General features: G+C 36.6%; 1 protein-coding gene across 2 annotated transcripts in view; it reads left to right on the top strand.

Annotated features, from left to right (window-relative positions):
• The window catches only part of LOC110466291, a 69,173-nt gene that overhangs the window by 19,700 nt on the left and 39,145 nt on the right, over positions 1-10,328 (top strand). Inside the window, exon 2 of one of the 2 annotated variants that reach the window (XM_021522701.1) lies at positions 7,796-7,892. The exons of the other annotated variant lie outside the window; for it this stretch is intronic. The gene's annotated coding sequence lies outside the window, so the exon portion shown is untranslated. The remainder of the gene's footprint in view (positions 1-7,795; positions 7,893-10,328) is intronic. 2 annotated transcript variants of the gene reach the window in all.

The raw sequence follows: 10,328 nt of genomic DNA, 5'->3' as shown, positions 1-10,328 counted from the left end.
ACCATGGGTATACATATATAAACTGTCCTACCATTGACCATGGGTATACATATATAAACTGTCCTACCATTAACCATGGGTATACATATATAAACTGTCCTACTATTGACCATGGGTATACATATATAAACCGTCCTACCATTGACCATGGGTATACATATATAAACTGTCCTACCATTGACCATGGGTATACCTTTATAAACTGTCCTACCATTGACCATGGATATACATATATAAACTGCCCTACCATTGACCGTGGGTATACATACATAACCTAACCTGCCATTGACCATGGGTATACATAGATAAACTGTCCTACCATTGACCGTGGTTATACATATATAAACTAACCTTCCATTCACCATGGGAATACATATATAAAATGTCTTACCATTGACCACGGGTATACATATATAAACTGTCCTTCCATTGACCATGGGTTTACATATATAAACTAGACTACCATTAACCGTGGGTATACATATATAACCTAACCTACCATTAACCGTGGGTATACATATATAAACTAACTTACCATTGACCATGGGTATACCTTTATAAACTGTCCTACCATTGACCGTGGGTATACATACATAACCTAACCTGCCATTGACCATGGGTATACATATATAAACTAACCTAGCATTGACCATGGGTATACATATATAAACTGTCCTACCATTGCCCATGGGTATACATATATAAACTACCTACCATTGACCATGGGTAAGCATAAAAAAATCTACCATTTACCATTGGTATATATATATATAAACTTTCCAATCACTTACCAGGTGTATCACATTTAGCCACAATATACCTGTCCCTATATACTAAAGAGTAGGTCGCGCACATATTTGAGTGGTAGTGCATGCAATATGACACCCTGACGAGAACATCAATAGTTCTTACGTGGCATGCATTTCAATGAGAAAGTTTGTTGTCATAAAACAGTTTGAATGGACGATGCACTATGCGACTGGCTGATCCAAATAGGGTGTTCATAAAAAGTAGGTCATCTCTTCAAAAGCACGGAGAACTGTTTATGTTTGTTATTTTGTCCCGAATAAAACACACCGCCATTTCCTGTGCAGTCCTTTCAATTTCAAAGTATTTTATTGACAATACATATATAATACAAACATATAAGTTAACATTAAAGGAGATATTTGAACAGTATTGACAAAAGGATAAGACAACAGGCTTTGCCTATATCAGTCTTCTTCTAATTCCGGTAGATATGTACAATGCTTAAATATATAAAATGTTGTGATTCGTTTCCTCTCCCACTCATGCACACCCACACCCACACCAGCTTATGTCTAATACTCGTTATTTAAGGGATAGTCCTAACGAGACACAGATTTTTTTTATCTAAATCGTTAGGGTGCTTATGATCTTTCTGACCGTGATCATCGAAAATAGATGTACTTTTTTAATTTCATAATCTATTTAACATCACAGTCGTGTAATAACTGAAGAGAATTAGTAATGAAAACATCTTCAAAGCGTTGAGTTTTTATTAATTTCTCTTCCAAATAAAATCCATGCTGGCGATTACTTGACATCTATTTTGTATCATAGACTTAATTAAACGTAGTACAGTTTGTATTGTAATACTGTAGTTGCATATTAAAATAATAACTAGAAACGAAACTGAAAAAAACCCAAGAAACTCGGTCTTACAAACTATTCCAAGCACGAGTTAATACAATCATTCGAGAAATTAAATTAAACATTAAAATTGTATCAGGGACCGTGAAACAGTAGACTTTGGTACGGATTCAATTTGTCTATGACATATAAGGATATCCTAGATATACCTTGTCCAGTATATGTCGCATAACATGTTAATGTGGTTCTGCACAAGTGAAGAACAATCCAACTTAAAAAAGAACGGGACTTGCTTGGTCTGATCTTCATATGAACACGCAAATACTTCAGCCCTTTACATTCACCTACAGTCTGACAATGGCAGCATTACTACTTCAGACGATGACATTTACATTCATTACGAAAGAATGGTTGCTTTATTTCTAAACTCTTAAATATTGACCTACAATATGAAATAATGGTTGAACTAACCAACAGTACGACAATAATGGTTACCTCACTACCAAACTCTTTGATATATTACCTACAGCATAAAAATAATGGTCACCTCACTATCAAACTCTTTGATATTTACCTACAGCATAAAAAATAATGGTCACCTCGAGCTCACTACCAAACTCTTTGATATTTACCTACAGCATAAAAATAATGGTCACCTCACTACTAAACTCTTTGATATTTACCTACAGGATGAAATAATGGTCACCTCACTACCAAACTCTTTGATGTTTACCTGCAGGATGAAATAATGGTCACCTCATTACTAAACTCATTGATATTAACCTTCAATGTGAAATATGGTCACCTCATTACTAAACTCTTTGATATTTACCCACAGGATGAAATAATGGTCACCTCACTACCAAACTCTTTGATGTTTACCTACAGGATGAAATAATGGTCACCTCATTACTAAACTCATTGTTATTAACCTACAATGTGAAATATGGTCACCTCATTACCAAACTCTTTGATATTTACCTACGGTATGAAATAATGGTCACCTTACTACTAAACTCATCGATATTTACCTACAATAAGAAATAATGGTCACCTCACTACTAAACTCTTTGATATTTACCTACAGTATGAAATAATGGTCACCTCATTACTAAACTCTTTGATATTTACCCCAGTATGAAACAATGGTCACTTCACTACTAAACTCTTTGATATTTACCTACATAGTGAAAGTAATTGCTATACTTAGTCCTTGTGTGTTGACACTGTGGTATCTTTCATCCTTATGTGTTGACACAGAGGTATATTTCGTCCTTGCGTGGAAATAGTGGATTTGTTTACTACTATTTCAAGGATGTCACAAGAATGAGGCTATGAAAAACTGGTCCAATTAAGAAATTCTATACTATTACATGTAGTTACCTTACAGCGTTGGCACGTGTAAAAAGTGGTCTGGAGCAGCAAACATGGCAATTAAATTACTGTATTCGTGTCCTCAGGCAACCCTCATCTTTGTTGATGTCGGTAAAATGTTGCGACTTGTTAAAAGGTCGCAGTTTAATGATACTTCAAATCTATTTAAACAGAACATTTTACAGCTGATGAATGGTTGGTGTTGTGGACATGATATATGTCTGCTTCTCTGCAGAATGTAAATAACTGATACTCTTCTCAAGAATGTCAGTAAGTGCAGAAAGTCGACAAATTTACTGAACCAATAATGTGACCACATACGTGTTGTCACCTACATAACTGTGGCACGTTCTTATTGGTTGGAATGTGCTTTTCGGGTGAACTGTACTTCTATATATATGTATTGTAATCACCTTAGATGGCTGGAAACAGGGCTCTGTCGAATGTCGTATACTAACATATAATACTGATATTGTTCTGACGAGCCACCTTACACGTGCATTAAAGGTCAGCCACGTGTGTCAGACACTCGTGATGGATGATGTTTTCTTGCCATCGACGTGCTCTCAGTTATTCTATAGCTTAGACGGAAGTATAATCTTCGTGAATTTATACCTTGGACGGAAGTGTAATCTACATTATTCTAAAACTGAGACGGAAGTATAATCTAAATTATTATATAGCTTGGACGGAAGTATAATCTACATTATTTTATACCTGAGTCGGAAGTATAATCTAAATTATTATATAGCTTGGACGGAAGTATAATCTAAATTATTATATAGCTTGGACGGAAGTATAATCCACATTATTATATAACATAGACGGGAATATAATCTAAATTATTCTTCTGCTTGGACAGAAGAATAATCTACATTATTCTATAACATCGACGGAAGTATTATCTACGCTAATCTATCACTTAGGCGGAAGTATAATCTACATTATTTGTAACTTAGACGAAAGTTTAATCTGCTGACGGAAGTATAATCTACGTTAATCTATAATTTCGAAGGAAGTATATTCAACATTATTCTATAATTTAGACGGAAGTATATTCAACATTATTCTATAATTTAGACGGAAGTATATTATACATTATTCTATAATTTAGACGAAAGTATAATCTGTATCATCCCTTAGGGATGTTTATATATATGCTGTGTATGAATACATAGCCTGAACACTACTACTACGATTCGGAGAACACGCTTTCAAAAATAGTTCTTAAACAAACATTAATGCATCCATTCCCCGGCGCTTTAATCGAATTTTATTTGATATCGTTATCCAGTTCGTTTCAAAATTTATTTATTATCCTAAATTAAAAAACCAAATGAAGAAGATATGAGACCTTTAGAATTGTAGAGAAACTTCTCACCTATTTTTGCTTAAAATATGAAGACGGAAATGAGCAATGAACTGCAAATATTTTGTCGACTTACTGGTGTAACTGCCTTGTGTGTCAAAGACAAACTTATTGGGCACTATTCAGCTTGCCTCCGACGCATGTGGCATTTAAACCAATTAATAAAAGACCTTCAACATCTACTGCTAGAATAATGTATACGCACATATCGTAGCCTGCCACTTGTCCGGCGTGATTCAATCTACAAATGAGCTCAATCAGTATCACAAGCACGTAAATAAATGCATTTATATCAAAACTGCTCGTCATTCTGGCTGTCATGTTGTTTTTAATGTACAGTGATACTGATACACTGTTGATGTTTCCCAGACTATGTATTTTAAATATAAAAACGTTGTTTATTTGTTGCTAGATATCAATTTTCGAATCTCTGACATGCCTTTATGACTTGGTATGACTGTATACGATGTCAGCCTGATCTGAATACTAATTAATACAGGTGTTAGGCGTTGTTCTATATACGTACACCTACACAACACGACAGTAGCTCCTACCGATCTCATTGATAGCAGGTCCTTCTCTAAACACTCTCCGTAAATAAAAATTCAACACACCTTCTCTACAAACACCTTCTCTACAAACACACCTTCTCTACAATCACACCTTCTCAATCACACCTTCTCTACAAACACCTTCTCTACAAGCACACCTTCTCTACAATCACACCTTCTCTACAAACACACCTTCTCTACAATCACACCTTCTCTACAATCACCTTCTCTACAAAAACACCTTCTCTACAATCACACCTTCTCTACAAACACACCTTCTCTTCAATCACACCTTCTCAATCCCACCTTCTCTACAATCACACCTTCTCTACAATCAGACCTTCTCAATCACACCTTCTCTACAATCACACCTTCTCTACAATCACACCTTCTCTACAAACACACCTTCTCTACAATCACCCCTTCTCTACAGTCACACCTTCTCTACAAACACCCCTTCTCTACAAGCACACCTTCTCTACAAACACTCCTTCTCTACAATCACTCCTTCTCTACAATCACACCTTCTCTACAATCCCCTTCTCTATAGTCACAGCTTCTCTTCAATCAAACCTTCTCTACAATCACACCTTCTCTACAAACACTCCTTCTCTACAATCACTCCTTCTCTACAATCACACCTTCTCTACAATCCCCTTCTCTATAGTCACAGCTTCTCTTCAATCAAACCTTCTCTACAATCACACCTTCTCTACAATCCCCTTCTCTATAGTCACAGCTTCTCTTCAATCAAACCTTCTCTACAATCACACCTTCTCTACAGTCACCCCTTCTCTACAATCACCTTCTCTACAATCACCTTCTCTACAATCACCTTCTCTACAAGCACACATTCTCTACAAACACACCTTCTCTACAATCACCCCTTCTCTACAATCACCTTCTCTACAATCACCTTCTCTACAAGCACACATTCTCTACAAACACACCTTCTCTACAATCACGCCTTCTCTACAATCTCCTTCTCTACAGTCACACCTTCTCTACAATCACCTTCTCTACAAGCACACATTCTCTACAAACACACCTTCTCTACAATCACCCCTTCTCTACAGTCACACCTTCTCTACAATCACACTTTCTCTACAATCACCTTCTCTATAGTCACAGCTTCTCTTCAATCACACCTTCTCTACAATCACAACTTCTCTACAATCACACCTTCTCTACAAATACACCTTCTCTACAATCACACCTTCTCAATCACACCTTCTCTACAAACACCTTCTCTACAAGCACACCTTCTCTACAATCACCCCTTCTCTACAATCACCTTCTCTACAATCACCTTCTCTACAAGCACACATTCTCTACAAACACACCTTCTCTACAATCACGCCTTCTCTACAATCTCCTTCTCTACAGTCACACCTTCTCTACAATCACGCCTTCTCTACAATCTCCTTCTCTACAGTCACACCTTCTCTACAATCACACCTTCTCAATCACCCCTTCTCTACAAACACACCTTCTCTACAAAAACACCTTCTCTACAATCACACCTTGTCTACAAACACACCTTCTCTACAATCACACCTTCTCAATCACACCTTCTCTACAAACACCTTCTCTACAAGCACACCTTCTCTACAATCACACCTTCTCTACAATCACCTTCTCTATAGTCACAGCTTCTCTTCAATCACACCTTCTCTACAATCACACCTTCTCTACAATCACACCTTCTCTACAAACATACCTTCTCTACAATCACACCTTTTCAGAATGTACAGGTAAGGCGAGAAAAAACGTATTACGAGCCAGGAACTGTAAAGCTTGTGAAGATCACTTTCGAATGTGTTTTTCGTTGTAACTATTCAAAAGTCTTTTACCACTGCATTGGAATTAATAAAGAAATGTGTAATCGACATTAATTCCCCGATATACCTCAGTACAATAATGACAGTATTGACTTGTTCGGTCCACATCGAGCTTAAGGGGCTAGCGTGTGTAAAAGGTGGCAAGGTATGCAGGCATGTCTATGTTTAATCATGAGCTGCAAGTTTACATGAATGGAATGCAAATGCTAAAATGTTTAAACAATGTAAATCATACCTTTTACAATATACATGCAACAAGTCATTAATCAAAACTGGGCATGACTAATGTGCAGCTATTAATTTAAAGTGTATACCTAGTCAGGTGATTAATCGTACGGTAAGGGCCCTACTCTCAGTATTCACCACCTTATACTGGCGAATCAACGTATAAATTAACTCAGTTATTACAACTCAAAGTACAATAAATATGTCAATGGTTTCGTCCTAATAATACTAAAACTGTTTCCTCTTGGGAATGCTTAGTCGTGAGACTTTTTTTGACAATGACCCGTGTTAAATTTGGACTCGGTTTGTAGTGCTTCTCATGAAGTTTGGTTGAAGAGTTTGCATTGAGTAGATACGTACTGGTGTGAGACCACATTTGAATACTCCGTTATTTGATATGGAATCTCAAATTAATTCGGATAAAGATAAGATAACACTTCTTTATGCGTACTTGATTATGTATATTTGTAGATAGGCGACGCATATTTATATAACATTAATCCAACATGCATTCTGTTTGTTGTCACATTGAGTTACATACAGTTGTATCCAGGAAACAAACACATTCACAGGTCACGTGACAGGGTCGGGACGAACATTCCGTATGAAGCTGTGGCATCACATTAGACAATGACAAATCGCAAGTTTTGCAATTCAAATTAACTCGACATGAAATGCCAGTATCTAATTATTTCACAATGTTACACATAAACCGGTAGGTGATTTAATCCCGTGTAGACGATGTGTGCCCCCGCGTATAATAAGTCTGAGTGTTATGGAGAGTACACCGTTAACAATGCGCCCTCCTCTCATGGTTTCAGATTGATCTGGATATTGAACGGACATCAGGTTCTAGGTCAAGTCGAAGCTTGACTAGACGACCACGTGACCGGTTTGGAACTTAACTAAGATACAATGGTAAGTAAAAGGGATTTTATTCCCGTCACTTTGTTATCTTGCTTCCACTATTTTGTTAAGTAAAGTATTACACTTAAGATTCGCCATCCATCACGGGCTGACCGTTTGCAGTGTTATATCGCATGCCTTTGTGGCGCCAATCTCCGGGAATAGACAGTCTCGCTCCCTACCTTCCTGTTCTGTTTTAGTTATGAGACCATGGGAACGAGGTTGCACAGTTTTAAAACTATACCGTGTTTGGAACACCATATCATGGAAAGGACGCAACTGTATCATATATACAATTTCTAACATATTAACTGACTTTCAGTTATCGAATTATATTTAACAGATTTAACATCGGAAAGCATGCACATTTCCCATGACGTAATGAACATGCGTGTAGCGCGAGATTAGCCTTTGATGCATTAATTTGATGGCTCTCTTCACTGACTAAATACCAATTACTCCTCAGTAGCTCAGTGCTCCTTCTACTTCTAACTGCAGTAAATTAATTAGTCCGTTGTTAAGACGCAAAATACTTCGGAGTATCGGTGTGAATTTAAACGGAAGCATTACTGAACACAGGCGGTATCATACTTACCAGTCTATGGCATTGCCACTATATAACCGCACCAAGTTCAGATGATATTCATATTAGCTACGAATACAGGCAAATACGGATATTGAACTGCTTTTAGTAGGCATTCATAGTCAATATAAAGTGCTCGCGTGCCACTTGGTAATTGTACTTTCCAGTTGGCATTCATTTTGTCTGTGGATGCCAACTAAATAAGTCATTGAACAATACTGAGTGATAGTTGGTTAGTGCATAACAGGATGGCAGATAACACGAATACGTCAGCATCGGACACACGCTTCATATCTGTCTTCACTCCAAAGTGCAATCCGTCCTTACAGCATTGTCGTTCCCATGTACTACTGTGTAGTATGACTGAACGTCAATGTGATTATTATGGAAGTCTTTGGCGAGTTATTCATGAAGATTTCAGGAAGGTTCCTGCCATACTGTTTTTAAATAAATATGTATTGCCATATCATACCTATGCCCTACTTTATCATAATCGTTCACTACCGCTTCGTCAAGTTTATCCTTTGGACCTGTTTAAGATGCTGCTTTGCGGTGTTGAGGATCCGGTAGTACTGTGTAATTCGGTATCGTTTCATCTTTGATTAAGCCTTGTACTTCTCTAAGTGTTGAGGAGAAATTAGCAATGCCACCTTCAAACCAACTAACAAGTTATTTGAGTAAAAGAAAATCTTAATCAATAGTTTCCCAACAGTTGATTGAGTAAGCACACTGACACATGGGATTAATATTGTTAAAGCGCTTGCCATAGAGCTGACGTCAACAGGACACGGAACCATAGTGTACTTCACATTAGTGGTAGATTTTGAGTTACCCCAGGACGGAATAACATGAGAGCACGTGTTACCTCGATAGGTAGGTCCTCTCTTGCAGTAGGTAGATACTTACTGCCCTCCTTGTTAATATCATCTTTATTTCCTCCAAAATGAAGAGCATGATAATACATAATGAATACATACATTGAACAATGATAATACATAATGAATACATACATTGAAACAATGATAATAAATAAATAATGCATTATTTACAAAATGACAACAATCGTCAATTCATACAAGTTCACAATTGCTATTGTCAAACAATATAAAAGTAAATAAATTAATATAACTAAACTAATTAAATAGAAAATAAAGCATAACATTCAAATTCAAGAAAATCGGAACTTTGCACAACACGTATACTACATTTATCCCCTCATATTTTAACAGAACCAATACTGGTCTAGAACAATACACATAACAAGTGAAAGTGTTACCTTAATAATTCCTTAACTGGGAAAGTATGTCGATGTGCGGCAGATTAAGTCATACTTTACTGAAAAAACATTGTCACGCTACAACCTTCACTTTTACAAGTATACTACTATTCCACATAACCTACATATGTTATACAAAACTTTACACGTAGCACAACACACACACTCTATGCTATCACAGTTAAACAATAAAAACTGAAATAATGATAAAAAAAAATTAGCCTTCACCATATTGATTAACACTTATGTAACCTCCAACTGAAAATTATGATAGTATAGTAACATTTACACTCTAAGTATGTGATACTCTTTGTAGATGATACTAGAAATTCAATAAAATGTCTCTCTCCATGATTTCACACCAACATGTGTATTACCAGGTAGAACAGGTACGCCTCTCACCTGCCCAACGTGTTACAGGTGTGTTTGTAATGCCTCATGATCAATCAAGCAAAATAACATGCATAACATTTGATCGTTTAACGAAGCCTGTTGTGGAGACATACATGTGTTATCGTTTGCATAACCTGTGACCAGGACACTTATTTCTGTGCAGACATAACCTGTGCAATCTGTCTTGTCATCGAAG

This window comes from Mizuhopecten yessoensis, unplaced genomic scaffold, assembly GCF_002113885.1.
Source record: "Mizuhopecten yessoensis strain PY_sf001 unplaced genomic scaffold, ASM211388v2 scaffold1633, whole genome shotgun sequence".
In the NCBI taxonomy this organism is placed as follows: Eukaryota; Metazoa; Mollusca; class Bivalvia; order Pectinida; family Pectinidae; genus Mizuhopecten; species Mizuhopecten yessoensis.
This window is presented reverse-complemented; position numbering and strand designations above follow the sequence as displayed.